The sequence below is a fragment of the Capsicum annuum genome, chromosome 4 (assembly GCF_002878395.1).
Source record: "Capsicum annuum cultivar UCD-10X-F1 chromosome 4, UCD10Xv1.1, whole genome shotgun sequence".
NCBI lineage: Eukaryota > Viridiplantae > Streptophyta > Magnoliopsida > Solanales > Solanaceae > Capsicum > Capsicum annuum.
The window spans coordinates 119,106,280-119,131,175 of record NC_061114.1 but is presented as its reverse complement, the minus strand read 5'-3'; the positions used below and the strand labels follow the sequence as shown (position 1 = coordinate 119,131,175).

General features: G+C 33.1%; 1 pseudogene; it reads right to left on the bottom strand.

Moving 5' to 3' along the window:
• Window positions 1-3,011: 3,011 nt before the first annotated feature.
• The window catches only part of LOC107868980, a 138,783-nt pseudogene continuing 116,898 nt past the window's right edge, over window positions 3,012-24,896 (bottom strand).

Here is a 24,896-nt window from a genome sequence, read left to right as displayed (position 1 = left end):
ATCCACTTAAAATTCCTTGTTGCATATTTTGTATCTTAGTGTGAGGAATTCTTTTTTTTGTGAGGTTGGCATGTTAAACAAGTTGAGGTGGGTGATTTTGTCACCTTTCGGCAATGAGGCAAATGAATATAGCTTAGTTGTGGTCAAAAGGGATTCACTTATTGGTTATTTGTTGCTTGATCGCTCTTTTAAGTCCTATGAAGCCTTGTATATAGCATTTTATAATGAGAGGTGTAGTGAAATTAGCTTAGCCCATATGAAATGAGCTACTTGTGGTAGTGACTAAGGTTAAAGTCATTGTTATCTTTATGGCATGAATTGGGCAAAAACTATGGTGTCTCATGGTAAGAGGTAGTGTTACTTGAGTACAAGCAACATCTTTAAGTTGGGGATGTTGATGAGTGGTGATTTTACCACTCATTCTCACCTAACATTCATACATATTGCCTATTTTCTAATGAATAAATGAGACATAATTAAGATTAAATGTACTAATATACACTCTTTGTAGGCATAGAGTTGAAGGGATGGAAGTATGTGGATTGGAGCTCAAAATGATCAAAAAGGGAGCAAGAAAGTGCAGTCTAGGACTTGGAGCAGAAATAGGCCTCAGTTATCGTGGTCGCAATTTGGCTATCGTGGTTGCAGTTTGGCGACTGTCATCATGACAGCCAAGCAGAATACAAGCAACCATGGTCGCAAATAATATTCATGGTCACATAGCCACAGTCGCAGCTAGACCCATGCTATGCGACTTAGTATAAAATGGTAGGCCAAGGGCAAATCTTGAAATGCGCGTGGCTCATTCCAAATTTTTGGCAAAAAGACTAAAATCGTAAGTCATGGATCACATTCCATTTTTCCCAATTTTTAAGTTTTAGTTCTTAGAATTCATGCCTCTATTATTGGAGAAGAAAATATAGTGCTTTCTAATTGGAAGTTTAGCTTGCTTCCATTGTTGATTTGTGGAAGTGCCAAGTTTGAAGTAACATTCACTTAAGCTTCAATAAATAATTGCAATGGAGATTATGGGTATATCTTTACTTATTATTTATCTTATGTGTAGCTATATGTCCCTCTTGGGGTTATGTGTGAATAAAGGTTAAAGTGTGTGTAGGTAGTTAATTATTAGCATCTATTTAGTTGTTCATGTTTATGGGTTTTATCATTGTTATTCTATCTTGGTTGTGATTTGAATGGTGAAAGCCCCAAATACCCACATGAGTATGATGAGTGAAAACTCTATGCTCTTGAAAACCCAAAAATGTCTTTAAAAGAAGGGTTTTGGGTGTAGTTTAGGAATACATATCATCCTCGAAAGAGGGATATGGAGACCAAAGCAATGATAGAAATTGTGTGTGTAGTTTTCTGAAATTGCACTATCTTAGACATAAGGCTGAATGTAAGGTTGATGACACCATGGGTATCATCCTAGAAATAGGGATGCCTAGATTAAGGTTGTGGTTACCAACTATTGAACACACCAATCAGGTATTCGAAAGAATCAATGAGTGAAAGTTTGGTGTTTTGTTGAAAGACTAGCATCAAAATCTATAACCAAACCAACCCATATTTGACTTACTCAATTGATTTTGACCGCTCACACGCATATATCACTCCCTTAGTTGTGCATAATCCCAAGATCCGTGCATAATTGTAAAAACTCTAATTATTGATAGCCCCGAATTTGTACTAGAAAAAACCAAAAAGAAATAGTAGTGCAGATAACTATCTCCTACTTTTTTATCTTTGTGTAACATTGGTTTGAATTTAACTCGTGTCTATTATTTAGAATCAACTTGATTGCCAGCCATATTGTTCCTCGTGGATTCGACCCCAACTCTAAAGTTGGGTAAATATATTGACAACGATCTCCTTGCACTTAAATTGATGTGTAAGTTAAGTATTATAACTCACCTGCCATTTTGGTGCAGATCTAGGTTCTAGTATGTGTTTAAGAGGTTAATTTAGGAAACATTTGGTGGATTCTAAGTTAGCGATTGATTTCATGTGTCCAAAGTTTTCCTTATTTAGACTTTTTTTTAATTTGTTTTCAGAGAGAGAGTTTTTCTTATTTTTGACACCTTGTATATTTTTGATGACGAGTTGTACTAGGTGTTTCTTACTTTGTGACACCAAGCTTTGGAATTTGGTTTGGTATCATTGAATATATATTTTTATTCTACTATATATGTGTGTGTTTCGATTCTGCTCGAGGAGTATTGCCATGGGTATTGATATGATTTCTCTGAGTTTATATCAGATTGGATTATAGGATTACTTATGAAGGCTTGCCTCAACAAGTTCCATAAACCCTTGGTTTTTGGTTGTGACACAGAGGTAGTGGACTGAGTCTAAGGGTGAGCATATCTATTCCCCTTCTTAGTAAATGGGTAATATCTAAGCCTATGGCTTATCTTACCATAATTATAATAACTATCCTACCTATCATGAACTCACCTGAATGATTCCTACTACACTTTTTGTAGGTTGGATTTGTTCATCCCCCAAAAATTCAGCCTTATGATACAGTGGTCGGTGCTCTACCCTACTAGTCCTACTTAGCCCTGGGTGTGGGAAAATGGATAAGGATGGTGCAGCAGTTGACAAATGACTCTGAAACTATGAACAATTTCCCCTTTTAACTTGAATTGACTGTATTGAAACTTTTTGATCTTAGGCTTTTCGATCTCCATATTCTATTCCTACTATTTTTTAGCCTCAATCTACGAAGAATGGGTCATCATTCAATCAATGTTTATATCCCCAATTATGATGGCAGCCCATAATCCTTGACAACTGAGTTAGACATCATAGTGACAAACTCACTCATGAAAGCCCTGGAGTCTGGCAACAATTCTTGAGCGCATATAGGAGGCTATATGAATTTGAAGGAGTATTCTTTCACTAACATTGAACCTTATTTGAAGTTCATAAAATTCTACACATTAGACTCGCTCATCTAACGAGGAAAGAACTGATCCAAAAAATTTGTCTAAACACATTCCAACTCATTGGAGCTTCAATTTCACCCTTCCTTCCCTCCACATGGTAACCCAATCATAAGTAACATTCTTCAGCTGATAGGATGGCAACTCCACACTCTCCAACTTAAATTTACGCATAATTTGAGTGATTTTCTTTGCCTCATCAATGAGAAACTTTGTATCCTCATTCACCTTCAAACCAAAAAACTCTGGTGGGTTCATCCTTCTGAACTCTCAAACTCTATCTACAGCTAAGTTACTATTTAGCTAAATTGGGATAGCCACTGGCAAATTACCCTCAGCATTTACATCTATAGCCACTGGCAAATTACCCTCAGCATTTACAGCTTGAGATAACACCTGAAAGCATGTAGAAACTCAACATGGGAGATATTTTCATTTAAATGATCTACATGCGGTGTTGGGCCTATCTTGTCCTATATTGATCGATGTAATCTCTGCAAGGAGGCATTCTCAGTCATGTGAAAGCATAAGTTAGAAGAGATAGATAGTTCTAATACATCTCGCAACCTCTCACTCAAAAGTGTGGCGCACTTTACACCCATGATAAAGACTTAACATAACGTGACTTGTCAGACTCCCTAGGACTTTTAAAACCATAGTCTCTGATATTAAGTTTGTAATTATCGAAGACTACCTTTGGACATAACACGGTACTTAGGACTATGAGTTATCAAAAAGATAACCTATGATACCTATTTTATAATAAATAATTATGAACTTACTTAAATCATGAGCGAAGGAGTTAACTTAAAAATCTGAACTTATTTGAATAAACAGTCCCAATAAAGCAAGGTTAACTAAACATCATCTAAAATATATGAATGTATGAAAAAAACTGTCAACTATAGACAAGCCTCTAAACATACTGAAGAGCCACCTGGACAGACCCATTTTACCTAAAAGGAAACCATAAAGTATAAACATGATTATAACTTAACTACTAGAAGAAAACATAATATAGGTACTTGGAACATGAGGACCAACCAAATGATGGAAGGTTAGAAGTGGTTATCGAGGATACTCATGATGCTGACTGTGAACACGAGAACCTACTTTATAATAGGATGTATAGTATATAAAGTATGTGGTCAGGGCTTTTGGAATATACTAAGTATATGGGGGTTAATGCAATAAGTAAAACTCATATAGATCATAGGCTTTAAACATGAACAATAAGTGTATACAGTCTTCCCATATTCATGAATAAAATTAAAAACTAAAATATCATAAAGCATAAGTAGTAAACAATAATAAAGTAAAAATATTGAGTCATTAGATTTTATTTCTAAAATCAATATTTTATTGGGAGATCCTTATAATCGAAATAAATCATATAAGCAAACATGTAGTACAACGTATGATCCATGTTGAAAAGGTTTGTTTTATACCTTTCCATCAGTATAAAATGATGACTGGCAGGAATTTGCTCATGAGAAGAAAGAAACTCTCAATTGATGAGGACTTTGTCAGAGAGAGACACTCTCAACTGGCGAGGACCCCTTTAACCTATCGTGGCAAGCATTTTAGAAATTTGGGTATGCTGATCCCATATTACAAATGTGATACATATTACTCCAAAGACTTATAAGTGATCGTAATATATGAAATCCAATATAAAGTAAGCATATAGATTATGTCAGAAAACTAATTATGAATCTATTGCTAATTCATATTCATAAGTAAATATGTGAAATTCATATCATGGTTGATATTATAAGATCAAACTAAAATCATAACTGTGTTGTAATAGCCTGTAATCTGTGATCAATAGATCAAAACATGGTGATAATACATAATAACCTAGGAAATAGACATATCATGTGTTCCTTAATCATAATACTAGAATAAAACCATGAAAACTATGAATAAAATTGAGTATAAATTGAGTACACTAATATGTCCATAAGAGTTCATAGATAATCTTTAAAACATTTTCTTAAATGTAAATATGTCATGAAGAACTGAATGTAAGCATGAAATCACAATTGGGAAAAAATCCTAGTGCATGGAAATTTATGGAATCATATATTGAAAACTATAATTTGTGTATGAGGATGAAAGAAGATCATCATTGAACAGCCATTCATCTAAAATTATTAATTTCATAAAAGAAATTTTGAATTTGGAGCCCTTGAAATGGAATTTTGGAAGAAAGCCATTCTTTTGGGGTTCTTGAAATTTCAGGAGGAGATTAATTGATGAAATTGTGTTATGGAATAAGAGAAACATTTTTATATAAGTTATAGGGTAATTTAATATTTAAATAACTAGTTTTTCCTCGATAAATTAAAGCAATGTGGGTTTTTGGAATTTTTGTGACCACTAGCATGGCATACCCTAATTGTTCTAAGTTAGTGGCATGGCAAGGCCTTATCGTGAAGCTAACTAGTGTGGCATGTTTCCTTCATGCTAGGCCACTAGTTTTTGCATCTTAGTTGTGCCTTACCTCAGTAGCACGACCTAAATGCTGGCCCTTACTATTTTGGGGCTACGTTTAGACCTGAAATGCATTCCAAAAACTCTAAAACACTCCCTAATCATTATGCAACCTAAAAATCATACTAAAACATATGGGATCTATCAAAATAAAATTGTTGATCTTATGGGGAATAATATAAACCTATAGCATGAGTCCGTAAAACAATAATTGAAATTCAAATTTTAAAACTAGGTTTTTGGCATAAGGGTGATAGAAAAATTTTATTAAATAACCACATACTTGATTACTTAAGATTCTTGAACTAGAACTTGAAGGAATTGATCTTGAGGATGAACCATAGGTTATGGAATCTTCACAAAACTTGAGAGATTTTAAATTACTTTTTTCTAATATTGGTAGTTTAATCGATGTTAATTATTGATAAGTAAACCGATTTCCCCTTTTAATACTCTTAAATGAGTCAAAATAATGTAGTATATGGTTTAATAGAGTAATAAAAGACCAACAAAACTTTAAATACTATTCTAAAAGTTGTTGTGCCAGTCACAATCACTAAGTGACAACTCGTGGCCTAGAGGGATAAGTTGTAACCTGGATTATCATTTTAGACCCATTTTAGTTTTATTTATAGTCCCTATGAGTCAATGATAAGATCCATGGCTTTAAGTAATGACACACTTTTGAGTCATGGTAACTAGCATCATTGATATTCTATACTAAAATGTCTATAAGATTATACTTCAGAATCATATTGAAAAAAGTTTGGTGGCATTGAAAATAACATTCAAGCACATTTAGTTTGGTAGGTACTAGGCCACTTAAGTCTTCATATTGAAGAAATAATATTTATTTGAATTTGATATAAGTAGACTTATTATACTAAAAAAAAGCCATTAGAAGAGTTTTCAATTCAACTAGTTGTTAGGAACTTTTTATGACCTCAAAACATATCTAATACTATCATCATTCTAGAATATGTAGATTATTTGTAGTTGACATGTAATGGGATTGAGTAAGGACTATCTAAAATGACCACTAATACTATATTTGCACCCTAGAGTCATACTAGTTTCGTAGGTGGATGCAAAGACTCGTGGTCTAAGTCGTGACTAGTGGGGTGAATTTTCACTCCTTTGGACTTTTTGGGGACACACTCAAGATGAGTTCTAGTAAAAACTCATCATAATTGACCATTAATCATAGTCAGAGTTATCTTGAGGTCAATTTTTTGTTGATTTTTTTTATTTCTATATTTTAAATGAGATAGGATTCTATCAAATTTTAGGTTTTACAATATCTCTCACCTTGAAATATTCATCCTCAAATAAAGATTGCAGCTAGACTAAAAAGGTGGGAACATTGTAGTACTATCAAAATTATTTATGAAAATAGATAACTAACGTAATAGTTAATTTTTGAAACTAGATATCTATAATGGTTGGGAATGATTTAGATTGTGAGTAAATAATCAACTAAATTTACACATAAAATGAATTGAAATAAGTAGTCGCATGGGATGGGCATAGAATTTAAACTTAGGAGATTAAGACTGAAAGGAAGTATGAGAAAATATTGGAACTATTTGTTTGATTCTATGAACTAAATAGTTTTCTATAAGGACTAGTTCATACTAAGAGATTAGAACTCAACTGAAGCATTCATGAGATGAATTTACACATAGAGCTGCAAAATGATAGATAACGGAGTGGATGTTTCCATAAGACACTAAACAAAATATCTACTTTCTCTAATGCTCCTTTCTAAAAGTTCTAATAAAATCCGGGGGTATGAATCGAAGGAATTATTTAAGTGATATATTTAAATTAAGATTCTGACATGGTCTGAGCATCCTAGTCTAATGATCTGAGTACATACAATAGGAAAGACTTAGAGGTGAACATGATACATTTTTGGTATGAACTTTTATATATATATATATATATATATATATATATATATATGAAATAAGAGTATGTTAGGCCTAAAGTAAGAACTAAACTACTATATCTTATGCAACGTGATAAATAACTTTCAAACTTCGAAAAATTTGACAACCATATTTCTTTTTATAAGGATACTACACTTAACAAGAAGAAACTTCTAACCTTCTTAGGGGTACACTTCATATGGATACTAAATGCTATTTCTATCTTTATTCTCTTATGTTGTTCAATTTTAAAGCAAAGGTACAAATCAGAACAAAAATTATGATCATACGGAGATCAACTATGGGAATCTATATTCTATATCTAATAGAGTTGTCACCTTGTATGTTTTTTTTATTACGAGATTACAAATTCAACCTTATGCTCTAATAAAAGGTTAACAAACCTCCAAAAATCACTATATATAGGTAGATTGATAAATTTTACAAGACTATAACTCAAACTCAATCAACATTACCATCAAAGCATAAAAAGGGTCATTGAGGAATTAAAACATTGAAATCTAGATTTAGAGCGATACTCTAAAATCTTGGCTTGAGGATTATCATTACTTTGACACTCAGCTGAGGCTAGAGGTGTAATATATAATAGGAACAAACTTTCTCAAGAGATATTATCTGAGAGCATATAGTGTGTTTTGTGATCTCACTGGTCATTAAGGGTGTAACATGAGTACATAAAATTAAGCTTACTATAAAAAATGTATGTATGAAATAAGATTGGTATTTATAAATTCATGGAGTATGACTTGGACTATTCAGTGAATTGTTACTTCTCATACTAGGAACTGGGAGCAAACATCATTCTATATGAACTGCATGTTTATGAGTTATGGTCATGGTTTTGACATACAAAGCATGATTAAAGTGTCATAAGGAATGAAGTACAAGAAATATATTGAGATAAAAATAGGTCAGTAATCTACCTCACCTAGCTCTACTCTAGAATTAATGAGCATTATTACTAAAATATCAAAATCTAACTTTGATGATCACTCTATCATCTCCTCCTTAGATTTAAGACACCATTCTAAATCTTCATATCAGCTTAATATCCTCTTAACATGACTATAATTACTTTACTTTTATGATTGAGGTATCACTATACACTTGAATATTAAATCCTTTATGAAAGCCCATATCCATAGACATGAACCCTTGCTAGTATCTCCTTCTGAGATTCTACTCTTAACCCTCTCCATTCTCTATAATCATAACACTATTAGAATTGAAAGGTACTAACTAGGAGCATGTAACAGTGACTAACTTAGAATCTTATAAAGAATCACAATACCTTAATTACATAACATTTTCTTCTAGTATTTAAAACTCTTTCCCTTTCTTAGCCTGTTAATCCATAGTCCAAACTAAGATTCAAACACTTAATCATGGGTAACAACACAATTTCTCATTACTATACTAACTTACTACTACTGTATAGAAATTAGGGAATACTATTCCACTTAAAATATAATATACTTAACCTTAAAAAACTTCTCTATCTTTTAGGTCACTTGCTATGTGTAACATCCCGTACTTTTTCCTAGCTTAAATTCGTCTTGAGAACGTCAAACATTTTCTTCTATGATGAATACCTTGTTATTTTATATGGTATTTACAGGACTTAAACTTTCCATTGTATGGGAAATTGAATAAGATTTTCATCGATATAAGATTCACCCAAATACGACACTCGGCGAAAGAGTTATGACATTTTTAAGATTACAGTGTGCAACCTGGACACTTGGTGCGTACAAAGATAGGCAAAATTACAATCGTCAATTCCAGTGGTCCTCCGCGATAGCCGCGCATTGATGATAATTCCAAATTCCCAATTGTCCTATTACAGTAGACCAGCAAGATGATGTCGCATCGCACCAAAGGACAAATTGGCATTACTATAGGGCACCGCGATAGTGGCGCATCGCGGTGGCCCAGTAAATCGAGAATATTGGTCGATTTCTAGTTCTAATTTAAAGTTTAATAGGGGCATTTTGGTTAATCCTCAGGGCCCCTATCCATCCAAAACACATCATTAAGAATTTACTAAAGCACTTTATGCTTATTTCATCACTTTTCTATGAAAAGAAAATCCTAGATCATCAAAGCTCCTTCTCCAAGAAATCCAATTCTTCCATTAATTCTCTGAGGAAATTTAATATTAAGGATTTCCAATAAAATAACTCAAAGAATTCATCTTTAAAGAATCAATAAAAATTGAAGATTCAAGTTTTAACATCTAGTATATCAATGGAGGTATGTAGGATTTATGAACAAGGATACTCTTTCATCCTTGTGCCCAAAACTAATTTTTATTTTACAAGTTCATATGATTGTGAATGTTTATACATGAATTTTAAATTAGGGTTCATACACATTATTGCTCTTTGCAAGATTTTGATATTTCAAGTATTTTAGAAGATGATTGCATGCCTTTTTTTATATTTCCATGCCTGTTGCTATAATTTACAGATTTTGAGATGAATTATCATTGTTTTCATCATTGAGAATGAATATTATGATGTTTTGACATGAGATTGATGCATGGGTTATTATCCTAAGATTGAATATTTGTATTTTAAGAAAGATGATGCTTTAAGCATCTTACTATCAGATTATTTTAAGATTTTCAGTAAAGCTTTGATCTTTCGATCTCAGATTAGCTATGGAATTCACTTTTCAGATTATTACAAATTATAGAATTTCGATCAGCTTTATTTACATATTTTATCAGATTAATGCATAATTGGTTTTAGATAAACCCTTTTGCTAGTTTTAAAGTGGATTTCTAATAGAATGAGCATAGTAAATAAAAAGAGAGTAGTATTTAGCATCAAGTGGGAACTGTAGGTTTTTAGAGCATCCTACTTTAATAGATTTACATAGCCAATAAAGGTGCAGATTATCAGATTATTCCCATTTCTATATGTATGACAGATTTAGCTTGTGATCAATCACATGGGTATGTTATAATCCCTGACAAAAGTATGTCATCTTTCCCTAACATAAGGTTTCTTCCTTAGGAGGATGAGACGTTGGAATCCATATTAGCTCACATGGTTTATGTCGGTTAAGAGAACCTCCCTACTAGGTAAAAGAAAAGAAAAGAATAACAGAAAAGCTTTTAGAAAACTAAGTGTAAAGTCTCACAATTTTACTTAGATTTTGTTTTATAGAAAGACAATAGTTACAGATTTTATCTTTCACATTTCACATTTAGAAGTGAGCTCTTTTAACACTTAGACAATATGATTTATAGACATAACATTAGCACATCTTTTAGAACTAAATATTATGACTCACTAGATTTATAAAGTGTGATTTACTATTCATGATTTCAGATTTAGTATTTCAGATATTTTAGCTTATGTGAGTCATTTACATTTAGCATGCATTGTTTTATAAATGATGATTATGATATTATGTTTTACTTATTCACCCCCATATACTCAGTACATCCTCAAAGTACTGATCCATATATACATCTACGTGCTACATTGTCTCATAATATAGGTACAAGTTGTAGTATATGCAGACAGAATCAGACAGTTGTAGATTTCAGCCAGAAGATGATGAGTCCTTCTACTTCAGTGATTTTAGTTAGATTTTATTTATTTACTTTACTTTCTTACTCATATGTATAGATTAGTTGTAGATGAAGTCGCGCCCCAGCTATCTATAGTCAGTATAGTAGAGGACTCACAGATGTCAGTTAGAGTTAGTTATATAATTTTATTCCTATTTTCAGACTTTATCAAAATGTAAAATGGCATTAATATGGTATTTTTCATAGATTCAAATATTTTTTGTTTCCCCATAGCAAGCTCAGTCATTTTATACAATTTAATCTATTGCTTAATAATATACAAGTTCATGGGTTAGCTTGGGATCATTTGTAGTCCTCACCATCATGTGATATCTTAGGATAGATTTTTGGGGTGTTACAAACTTGGTATCAGAGCCCAAGTTTCAAGTATCCTGAGGTGTCTGTGAAGCCGTGTCTAGTAGAGTCTTACAGAACGGTACAGAGACGTCTGTACTTTTCTTCGAGAGCATGCAAGGAATTTAAGAAAATTTTCCCTTCTTTCATACTCTAGATCGTGCTATAAAGTTGTTTCTTCAGCGAGATAATATGATCAGCGAGTTTCATGATCAGTAATAATTTTCCCTCGTTTTATACTCTAGATCGTGCTGTACTTATTCTTGAGATAACATGCTAAAAAGACAAACTAAAAATTTGAGGTGCAACCATATTTACACTATGAAAGTTTAGTGGAGCTATTGATTAATTTTGGAGGATAAGTGGGAGGTTGAGTCTAATATATCGAGTAGATACCCAAACTTTTTATTGATTTAGATACTTTCTTTGCTTTTTTGTTCGATGATGAACACATACTTTAGTGGTGGATAATGTAATAATCGTTGTTATGATTGACTTTTTTTTGTATTTTAACCATATTGCTATGCCCTATAGTTGTTATATATAATTTGAATTATGGGGATAATTTGCATATCCCCAAAGTTATCGATAGTGATTTGAGGTTTTGTGTAGCCTCGAAAGTGATTAATTTATCTTTAATCAAACTTTGGTCAATATTTAAAGATTTGAGCATCAAATGGAGATTCTCTCAGTTCTATTAAAATATGATTGCCCTTTTTCCTTAGTAATATTATTATATGAGGTTTTGTGGCTTTATTTAATATTTCGATCATTAATATGATAAATTAGTTAAATTTAGCCTAATGTTGTCTTGGGGGTAAACTTGTTGAAAACGACTTCTGTTGATAAATTTAAAAGTTTTATTTAGTTTTGAACATCAAAACTAGTCAAATAGAATTACTGTTTTATTTCTGTGGGGTCCCAAATAAATTCTAAGGGCATGTTTGAAGGATTTCTAATCATTTTTCTATTTTTGGATTCCGTTATTTGGGGCATCAAAATCCATATTTTATTTGTGGGGGTTATACCTTCACATCTGTGAAGAAGGAATTCTTTGTTCATCGTGTATGCGAGATGATAGTTACATTTGGAAAGAGATAACAGGGTTAGGTTTGGTTTGGTTGTTCATCACATTCATGATTGCGCCATTGTATTTGCAACAGGACTAAGTCACTATCCCTTAAGAATGTAAAGGTTTAACTGCATTAGCGATGAAGGCACTGTTAATCCTAATAATATTTAAGCCTTTTATCTTATTTTTCCTTATTGCTCTCCATTATTTTACCTAGAGACCACATTTTTAGTGATTTTATGAGGATTCTCCTTCAATCCTTCTTGGGTAAGTTTATCAACCCAATTTTTATCATTACCCATAGACTTTATCTTATAAACAACTTCTAAACTTTGATTTTTAAGCATGTATTTTGGGGTTTCACCTAATAAAGAGAGAAAATTGAGTTTTCTTTGATCTTAAGCTTTATTTCAACTTACTTTTGTTGGGTTTTCATATTTAGAACCTTTTAAGTATTATAAACTAGATTTTTAATAAATTTTTGGTTTCATCCTTTTTCCAATGTGGTTAACTTTTGAACTATTATTGGACCCAAAATGAAAGTATCTAATATGGGTATCCTTAGACTCCGTTTGATGTGTAGATTATATTTTTTATAGATTGGGTTCATTTCAAGACTGCACAAAAAGAAAAAGCTACTTTTGGAAGGGTCAAAGATTGTGTTTTGGCTTTTTGAGGAAGGTTATGGGTTAACTTTCTTCATACTAGAATGGGTACTTAATAGTTCATAAAATGTATGCTATGGGTTGTGAATTTTACTGTGGGAGTCATATTTTGAGATTATTATTTTTCCATATTTCTCATGGGGGATCTTATACAAATAGTATTATTCACTTAGGAAATTATCATAATTGTGATACCCATATGAGGGATTGCATTTGTCTTATTTGAGCATTGTTTTCTCTTATTATAATTGTGATGTCCAAGTGGAGGATTGAATTGATATTGTGAATGTTTTACATGAATTATTACTAATGTTGCATCATGAAATGACTTACATAGTGAACTTTTGAGATTCATATAGATTTAAGCTCCTTTATACTATTGTTGAGCTGATTCCTTACATAATATTGTTTTAGTTATGAGAATGCATTCTCATTTCATTCATCCATATCTATGGATTTGATACCATAGAGAAACACTAAGTTTGAAAGAAAATCAGACACTTTAAAAATGCCTTGATTGAGGGATATGCTAGTAAAGTTGACTAATATATGAGAATATGATAGTCTATGGTTTGGAAACATCCCACGGGTCCTATCCTGGTATCTTATGATTGTACTGTGTATATAAGGGTACAATAAAACATTTCATACTTATCATACCATTACATTGCATGATTTGCATTTCTCTTATTTTGTTTTCTAGTTGTGTAATATACCCTTCTTATATATATTCATGTGTAGTCATCCTTATTCTATTATTATATTTGTAGAATTATTAGGAGACATGGCTTAAGTTGTTATTATTAAGAAGAATGTTTAAAGTATCCATTACTTCTTTAGTTTTCTGTTTTGTTCGTTCGGCCTATGATGCCTACTGAGCACAATTGGACTAAACTCACTCCTAATTTCTATACCCTCTCAGTCTAGATAGTTGAAGCACGACTTACAAAGCGTGAGATTGTGTTGTGTTGAGGCTATTTTGCAGTATTGGAGAGATCCTCATTCAGGGCTTAAGTTAATTCTTAATCATATCTATATTAACTTTCTTTTACATATTAGAGTAGGGGAATGTATTTCTATATTATATGTCATATTTAGTGCCCTTTAATCATGATAGTATATTTTGGGATATAAGTTGTATTTATTTCAATGTTAGAATTGTGTTAAATATGTTTTCCTTACTTATATATATACATATATGCATTTGATTATGTGCATTGGTTTTGTATGATTTTGAATGATTGATCATTGAATTGTGCTATCATTATACTCAGTTACATTCAAGTGTTCACCCCACTAACCATCTCTGGACATTGTATCCGCATGCGATGCAGGGTCCGAAGGCAAGTGTACTTTTCCTGTGCAGAGTTACGTCGGTCGGAATAGTTCGTTGTGTTTTGGTAAAGTTACGAGATTCCATTCTCCAGAAGGCTTAGATATTTCACTAGCTTTCATTCTTAAATTTGAGTTGTTATATACCTTCCTTATCATTAGCATTGTCAATATTGGGAGATATTGGTTAGTTTTTTGGATGGTCGCCGGTCATTGATGATAGACCTGTTTTAAATTTTCCTTAAATTTATCTTGTTATACATTCAGAATTCATTCGACATCAGGGATGTTGTGTTGATTGGTTAGGTGCGATGGGGTGATCTTCGGTCCATGTGTGACTTGAGATGCCCGTGATGGCCAGTCCCTAGTTCGGGTCATGATGACTAATCATAGATGAGTTACTAGAGAAACACCCCTAACTAACTCCAAAATAAAAGTGAAAATTTAAATTAAGTCTAAAATATAAAAATGGGACTAGAAAATATCCCCGAGTAATTTGGACTCACCTAATCTACTAGATGAGAAACTGGAATTTTGACTAACTGCAAGTATGAGAATGAGCACCTGAATCCACATCATGAATAAGATGCATTACAAAGGAAAGGTTTGCAGTCAGTATGTCTAAATGTACTAAGCATGTGGGATATACAAATATCATAATTAACTCTTAAAACATGCTTTAAACAATATTAAAATGAAAAAAAAGCCAAACTTTATAAGACATAAAAAATTTGGTAGTATAATGACTGAAAATTCTTAATCAGAAAGTTAGAAACATGGATACTACCTGTATGTCATAAAATTAACATAGCTAGTCTGAAAAATATGTAGCCATGTACACTTACCAAAGCCTAAACATTTTTTGAGGTGTTTCTTACAACTAACATAAATTATCTAAGCAACATATAGTCCATTGTACAACCCCGATTGGGGGGGTTCCCTATACCTTTGCAAGGTATAATATCTATCTGACGTGGATCCACTAACTGAGCTTGTTAGGCTAAAAGTGTTAACCTTAATTGGAAAAACACCCTTATCCTAAGGTAGCAGCATAATTTTATGACTTGGGTTATCTGGAACCTGTGTCTACTAAGTGGTAAATAGTCCACCCAAAATTATAATACTATATGATAATATGTAAGTTAAAAATTATATGACTGGAAACAAAGCATGATACTTGTTTAAATAACTATTTTACTAAATTGCTGAGATATTGAAACTAGTCATGCTAAATTCAGCGACCTATGGTCAAATAATGCTAATCATGCCAAAACATGTGTTAAGAATTTGAATAGATATTTAGGCTATAAAAATCATGCATTGTTGTCTTCAACAAGAATAATAATTATAAATAATATGTTGTAACTAAAAAACTTATAATTTGAACAAATTTGGGTATGTAGACTAACTCATAAAATCATGAAATACTATAAAGAATTTTCTAAAAAATACGGTATAAGGGTGAAAAAAACCCGTACTGAATTCCCACATACCTTTTTCTAGAGAACTCAACTAAATCTTGGACTAAAGACTTGAGAGAGGAATCTTTGACCTTTTTATCCTTGAGCATTCTCTCTCATCAGTTTGAGAGTTGAGACTGTAGTATGGTAGAGTAATGAATTGAATATCCTGATAATATCCCTTAAAAGAAAATTAAATGACATAGTAAAGAACTTAAAAGATAATGTAAGAGATTATATTCCTCTTAGAAACCATTTAAAATTTTGCTAGAACTGTGTCCCACATGTTAGCCTATGACTTTGTCATGACCCAAAATCCTAGGGTCATGATGGTACTTATAGCGGCGAACCCTGACAAGTAAGCCTATCACCCAAACCAATACAAAGGGGAGAAAGAAAGAAATACCTCTAAGGTAAGACTTCCAGAATGAAGCCAAATAATATTAGTATAATAAATGTAGAAAGAGACATAATAATGTAGCCATAACTCCCCAAAGTAGGTTTAATTAGTATAAGAGTGGATCTAGTTCAATCGAATCCAAAAGAAATACATAATATATCCAAATACATGAGAAACTCTCTCTCTTAAATGAAAGTAAAGAAATAGTCTATAAAGAAAGGTAGTAGAATATATCCAGATGTTTGAAGGTTAACCAATTCCTTAAAAGCAATAAATATTACCCGAATCAACCAATCTCGGGCAAACTCAAAGTAGGGATAACACAGAAATAGCACAATAGGCTTGAGTACGGTCCATTTGTACTCAAAATGTATGATAGGACATTTAATAAAAGTAGATAATAACACATATAAAATACACATAAAGGGCACGTCACGTGCAATCGAAAAATTTTCCAGAACGGTAGCCCACACCACTTGCACTAACAGTTCTAATATATCACATATATTGCAACAAACATAGAAAAGACCTCAAGTATACACTATACCACATACAAGTAGGAAAAGGGAGGACAATATGCATATATGATCATGAAGTACAAGTATAAGAAGATAGAATAATTTGATAGGCAATAATTCAAGCAGAAGTATAATACATCAAAACCATAATAAAGCAAACACAATAAGTATGATGGTGATGATGATGATGATACAGGAGGTTGTTGCACAACCTTCGTATACACATATGAAGGCAAGAGTTTCCTCCATGGGACCCATGGAGGTTTGGTCAACCCATATACTACCCTATATATACCAACAGAGCTAACGCTTCCCAATATAGGGCGCATGGAGGGTTTTTCTACCCATATAAAACTAATATCAATGAATCTTCTTTGGCATAATCCTCCAAAAAACGTCCACAATATCCAATATCGAATACCCATATCAAGTTTTTCTAGTATTTTTGATGTTTCTAGTATTTCTAGTATTTCTAGTATTTTTAGTATTTCCAATATCTTGTACAACCAATATCCATAACTCATCACTGGCACATTCCACAAAGAAGTTCTATAGAATCTAATGTTCCCAGCATTTCCAGAATTGTAATAGCACATACATAATATCAAATAAATTCAATACAACATACAACAATAACATTTATATATATATATATATATATATATATATATATATATATATATATATATATATAAATAGTCAACAAACAAGTGAAATAAAGTGTATGATGCCATGAGGATGCTGATGCAATGTTCACGACCAACTTCAAATAGTATTTCCACAACCAACCACAATGATCATTTCCATAACAAACTGATTACCAATCACGTGAGCTAATTATCCACTCATTATTTCTAACCATTCAAGAATTTCTATATGTATCAAATGCCAATGAGTATAAATATATCACAAAACTCCAATGGTATCACATTAGTCATTTTCAACAACACTATACAATTATTCATATGTTTTCAAGACTATCCACATCACATAAGACCTCACACAGATAGACATATCAGGTAATACTTCGAATTCAAAAATTACATGGCATATAGACCCCACATGGGCACAACACTTAGATAGCCATGCATTTTTATAAAAATTAACTACACAGCCTAGTCTGAAAAAGTTAAGCCATAACCTACCTTGAAAGCTGAAACTAGTCCGCTATACTTCAAACCCAAAGCCTTACTTCTCACGAACAATCCCTAAATCAACTAAAAATATGAAATATAGAATCTACGCATCAATACACAGCCAACGATACCCATAATGACTACTTTTTTTTTGGTATCAAAATGGACCCTCAAAAAAAGAAGGGCAAAATCAAAACTTCATTTCAAAAACGTGTTTCCTGCACCTTTAGGAATCTATAGATGAAATCGAGTTAAAATTGAGGTTCAAAACAAAGAAAACCCATTTTTAACCATTACCAGGTTAAACCTTTAAAATCCATTTTAATTCAAAGAATAAATGATTTTTTTAAGGTTATATTTAGGAAAATCTAGCAATTATAGGATTAGAAATATTGTACAAGTGAAAAGGAGTTAAATTTGGAGATAAATGAAGTAATAAGGTTTTTGGGGTTTTGAACAATGAATTAAGAATAAGAGTAAGAAAAGGATGAAATATCACCTTAAATCTATAATAGAATCAAGAAATAGACGTTAATATAGCTTTCCAAACACCCAAAAGCTTCACTTTTAAAATCTCATACTATTTAGAGTTTATCTGTCAAGAGGCAAGGTGGAAAATTCAAAAATTTATGACCTGATCTACGTATACCCATACCAGGTATCCAGTTAGTACTACCACACTCCCTGGTGTGCAATAATATTTTCTAATTTTAAGAGAAGATATGAGATTGCAATCATTCTTTGTGAGATTGCACTATCCATCAGCTGAATTAGAAACTTTGAAAATTTTCCAAGTTTCTGCTAAGGTCTCGGGAATCATTGGGAATCCAATTTCCAAAAATGAACTATGTACCCTACTAAATTTCACCATCTAAACACATTGGCATGCTAGATTTTCAAAAAGACACAATTTTCAGAAAGTTGACCCCCAAAACACAAAATCATAATTTCAAAACCGAGAGTCAAAATGAGATTTAAAATCCATAAATTAGATCCAATATGTTATCACCCAAAAATTGAGATTTTTGATCTATTGGCACAACTTGTTCAGTCATCCATTACACGGATCAAAAGATAATTACCTAAGTCCATAACAAGGCTCTCAAAGCCACTAGAATCCATAATATCACACAAAAGGCACCAAATGCATTGTGAACCAGGCTAATCACCCCACACCCAAAAATACGATAATGCAACCAGAAGGAGGGTTAAGTTAGTAAAATCACATATCTCACATATTTCATCAAATTTTAAGGTCGTTACATCATCCACCACTAAAAGTCTAGGTCATCCTCAAACTAAGGTAAAAAAATATATGAATCAAGAAAGAGTTTGGTATAAGAACTACGCATATCAAACTCTACCTTTGAAGTATCCTCATCCATAGGTTGAGGTTGCCACAAAACCTCATCCACAAGGATAACTCTGGGGTGCAACCATCTAACTGTAATACCCCGTATATTTCTAAGCTAGAAAATGAACCATTGTTCCTACGTATGAAACCTTCTATCTTATGACTCTTATTTGAGTACATGACTTATAATGAGTTTCATAGAGAGAAAAAAGCTCATTATGTGTTAAGCATGTTCGTAAGAGTCACTTAGAGTAAGGCAAGCTAAGAGCCTTTGAGTCCATCAAGTTTTAGGGTTTGATTCCACAAGGATCATATTTCAACGAGCATAACTTATTGTATATATGGTATTTTGGAAGATTTAGAACCATTAAATTGTAGAGAATCGAATTAGATTTCCAATGATACTAATTTTACCAAAATCCAATGCCTGAGCAAGAAGTTATGGCTTTGGAAAGTGGAGTACGTCGCCTAACATAAGGTGTGCGACGCATAACCTAATTTATTCCATAAGGTGTGCGACACACAATCTAATGTATGCGATAAGATGTGTTTCGCACAACCTAGATTATGCAATAAGGTGTGCACCAAATTTCCTATGGCCTAAGTGACGTAACACTCTATTTGTGGGTTATTTTAAGGGTAAACTGGTCCTTTTCCACCCATATATAAGCTCCCAAACATGAGATTTAGCCCTAATTGAAGTAAAATATACTTCTTTTCTCAAAAAACTCTCAAGAACATGCTAGGGTCCCAATTGGGGGATTCAAATTCAAGAAGTTTCTCCGTCAATCTTTGTAGGATCACGAATTAAGGTATGCATTGTGTTGATTTATGGATTCATTTCATCCATAAATCTCAAGAACCCTATTTAAATTATGAATCATGTTACTATGTTGTGGGTTGTTTAAGTTTATGCGTTGGTTGTTGTTTGATTCCCAAGTTGGGATCTGTATGTGAATTATGAAACTACGTTAGCATATAAATTGAAATCCATGAATTTGGTGGTTTATGATATGTTAAATTTGATGATTTCACCTATGCCTTAAGTTGTGCATGTAAGGTGTTTGATAAAATTCCAAAAAGGGATATAAATTATGCCTTATAGCTAAATTGTGATCAAAATGATAAATGCATGCTTCACCTTTATTATCAAAATGACTTCTATGATATTGTTGTGCATTATGAATGTTTGAAGGATTACTTAGGGGACTAGTTGATGAAATATTGGTATGTTCATATGTATTCCCATGCATGTACAAGATTATGATAACCATTTACTACATGAAATCACCAACTTATTGTACTATGGATTGTTTGTATTGGTCATGTATTCAAGAAAGTCATGCTTTGTCAGTTTCTTTCGATCGAGTCCTGAGGGTACTTGTACCAAAAAGATTAGCTGTGTGCTTAGAGCCATGTCATGTTTTCACGATATCCTCAGTCAAGCCATGATCCATAGAACTTAGTCAGTCATGTGACTCAGTAAAGCTTAGTAATCAATAACCTCAGTAATCCCATGAACTCAGTCAGTTATAAAATATTAGTAGTATTCCGTTAGTCATGAAATTTAGTAAAACCAGTCGATATACAGTTCAGTTAATCATGTTCAGAGTCCAATCAGATGGGAGTAGAAATTATCACCGAGTTAACCCAAGGATAGGGGCACACACTCTCAGATGAGGGTGTGATTCATAGAATTTATCCTTGCATTCCAGAACTACGTAGCCAACATAGGTTGAGACATCAACACTGTCCGATGAGGGTTGATGAGGTGGATAAACACTTTTAGATGAGGGTCCCACCATTTTGTTTTAGGGGACACTATCAGATAAGGGTCACCCATAGCTTATCCTTACCGGTGGCGCGACATTGACACCTTTCCAATTGGGGTTATAGATTGGACCCCAACTCAGCCATAATGGTGTATTAGGGGCATGTTGGTTAGATGACTAGATCACACAGTTTCAAGTTATAGAATCAGGACTGTCAGATACAGTCAATCAGTCTCAGTAATAGAACTCAGATAGTTTTTCAGATCTCAGGACTGTCAGTTACAGTCAATTCAGATGCAGTATGGAACTCAGCTAGTTCCATCAGATTTAGGACTTTTAGATATAGTCACTCATGTTATTAGTTATATCAGTTATCAGAACTCAGTCATTAGTCATGTTAGTTATCAGTAAATTTATGTGATCACGATTTCAGATATAGCTACTATGTATGCATGCATGTATTCTCCATTTCATATTAGTCAGTTAGCTAGTATCGTTCATGCATATGAACCCCATGTATTCAGGTTACCTCACATGCATGCCAGTACATTCAAAGTACTGACGTATTTTCACTATGGTGTCTTATACCATAAGTCCAGCGACAAGAGTTCCAGAGCATCAGTAGATTCCAGTCTCAGCAGTTAGAGTTAGAAGTGATTCCTTATCTTTCGAGAACACGATCATCATTTTATTATCTCATTAATTAATTTATTAGTTGTAGTTAGTTGGGGACATATACCATCAACTTCTTATTCAGAAAGTCATGTTTATAGACTTTTGAAAGTACAGTATGTTCAGGTAGCTTATTTCAGTTTTGTTTTGGGTATTTTATACCCCATTCATATGTTATGATTTTTTAGATCTTATGTTACTATTTTGAACCTTTTGGCCTTTCAGTTTATGTTTCCGTATTATATAGTATGTATAAAGTATACAGGTGCAGATATCAGTATGGGTTACCTTTTGGTCCTTCGGGGTCATGAGCACCCTATAACGTTTCAAGTACCAGATTCGGGCCATTACACTTAAATTCCTAGCTAAAATGGAGACTGAATCCTCAATGAAAGACAACTGCTTATCTAATTGAACCAATTCCCAATAGAAGACATGAGACTATCAGGAATGTAATGACAAAGCATACAAACATGAAAAACTTGATGAATAGAAACAATTTTGGGGGCAAAGCCAACTAATAAGATACATCACCAACAACTCAAAGAATCTAAAATGGACCTATAGACTTAGGGCTAAGCTTTCCCCTCTTCTGAAATCTCATCACACACTTCATGGGTACAACCTTAAGGAGACTACGATCACCAACACCAAATCTCAAGGAACAAAGTCTATGTTATGTATATCACTTTTTCATACTCTGAGATGCTTGAAGTCTATCTTGAATGATCCAAACTCTATTTAAAGACTTACGGATAAAGTTCATACCTTAGGGTCTAAATTTAGAAACATCAAACCAAGCAACTGGAGAGCAACAATACCTACCCTTAAATGCCTAAAAATTATCCATTTTGATACTAAAATGATAGCTATTGTAAGAAGCAAACTCTGCTAAATCTAAGTTTTGCTCCCGCTAGACTAAAAAATCAAGCACACAAGCGTGGAGCATATCCACTTAAACCTTACTAGTCCCCTTGGACTAACCAACTTTTTAGGGGTAAAATGTTGTGCCAAGGTCAACCCGCATACCCACTCATCTTGAAAAGTCTTCCCAAAGTGTGAAGTGAATAAAAACCCTAATCTAAAATGATAGATACTAGTACACCGTAGAAATACAAAATCATACGTATGTAGATACGGGACAACTTTTTAGCATTGATAGATACCTAGACTGATTGTAAAATCATAGACTTGGTCAATAAATCTATGATGAACCAAACACTATTTGATCAATTGGAAGTGCAAGGCAATCTGGTCATGAATTCTATAGTAATCCACTTCCATTCCAACTCGATAATAGGTAATCTCCAAAGCAATTCACCATGTCTCAAATGCTCAGTCTCCACCTGTTGAAAACAAAGGAAACTAGCTACAAAGTCTACTATATCCTTCCTCATACCGCCCACCAGTAGTTCTACCCTAAATCATAATACATCTTAGTCACTCCCAGGTAGATAGAATACCTGAAACTATGAGCCTTCTCCAAAATAAACCTAATCCAATCACCCAATCTCAGCACACAAACTAAGACCCCAATCCTCAAAACTCCATCTGAATCAAGTGATGCTTCCGTAGCCTCACAACTAAACACCCTATCTAAAATTATACTCAATCCCACACAATGAAACTAATCAGATCAAATATGTTGCATCAAAGAAGACCTAGCCTCCTCAAATGATTAAAACACTTCCAAGTGTTTAATATCAAGCCTAACTATCTGGTTAGCTAAATACTGATCCTCTAAGTTCAAAGGTGTTTCCCAGGTCAAAATATGTGCCAAGCTACCATGCTAATTGAAACACCCTAGTTTTTGGACCTTAAAAATGTCTTGGAATTATAGTCTTTGGACCAAATATGACTCGAGGGTATGAGTTTTATGTTGGGGTAAAAATGGTATGGTCCAGTGTTATGCTAACTAGTGTTAGTTGGTAGGGTAGATTTTTGTTACTAGAATTGATACTACTTAGGGGTACGAGTTGTATTGGTGGGTATAGATCTTTCTCTTCTTTACCTTAATCATATATTTAGTTACTAAGGTTGGATTAGAGTACTAGTGGCTCACCATAAGCCGTGAGCCAAGGTATGAGTCATACCCAGGACTCATTTAGTGGAAGTGTCTAAATCTTTCTTGGATTTAAATCTTCTAGGGATACAAATGAGCGGTATGAATCGTATGCTTTAGATATGACTTTATTGGATGAGTCACATACTATACACTATTGGATCCACAGGTTGAAGCTAGAATATGAGTCAGGGAACCACTCATATTGGAGGGTACAACTCGTGAGGGTCAGTCGTACCCTTGGGACATAATTTTGTACAATATAATTAGGGGTATTTTGGACATTTTTGCTCTTATCCTAAAAAGGTCCCACAACTCCTAACCTATTCAGAAGGTTAGTTAACCAATTATTCTATTAATTAACACTTCGAAACTCTTCTAAAACACTCTATAAGTCTCTCAAAAACTTTTAAGCAAGGAAGGCTAGGGTTTGACCTAGAGGATTGATTTGGGGCTTGTCTTGGTGATTTCTTTCAACCATCATCTTGGTTTAAGACATGTTGCCTTCCCTCATTATTTATTCTAAGTAAAAACATGGTTTTTATAATTTTTTTCATGAATTCATTGATTGTATGATTTTAGTTTTCAAATATGAATTGGGGGTTTTGGTATTAAATGGTTGATTATGGTTTTCCATGGTTTTAATTATGCTTTATGTGGATTAATGGTAGTTTGGGATAATTGGATTCCATGGGAATGGTTTAATAGTAATTTGAATTAGTTTTGGTTATATTATGCCCCCAATGTGCTTTACAAAATGCCTATAATAATGATTCCATTGCATTGAGTATTTTAATGGATCTTTTGCTTGTTTTAAAACTTTGTAAAAGAATTGTGCATTGTTTAAATAGTTTTGAAAGGTAAATGGTTAAATAGTTATGCTTGTGGGGTACATAGAATCCTCTAAGTGGTTTAATATGGTAAATGAAAGGGCACTTGGAAGTCCCATTAAATCTATATATAGTTGGCTATAGATAGTACTTGCAAGTATGGTCGGTACGACGACACCACTACTAAATGGCCTTTGTTAATAAATGGTAACTAGATTGATTGGTTTCTTTCTAATGGTGTTAATTGGGCAATTATGGAGGGATGTGTAGCTTAGCCATTGAAGGTA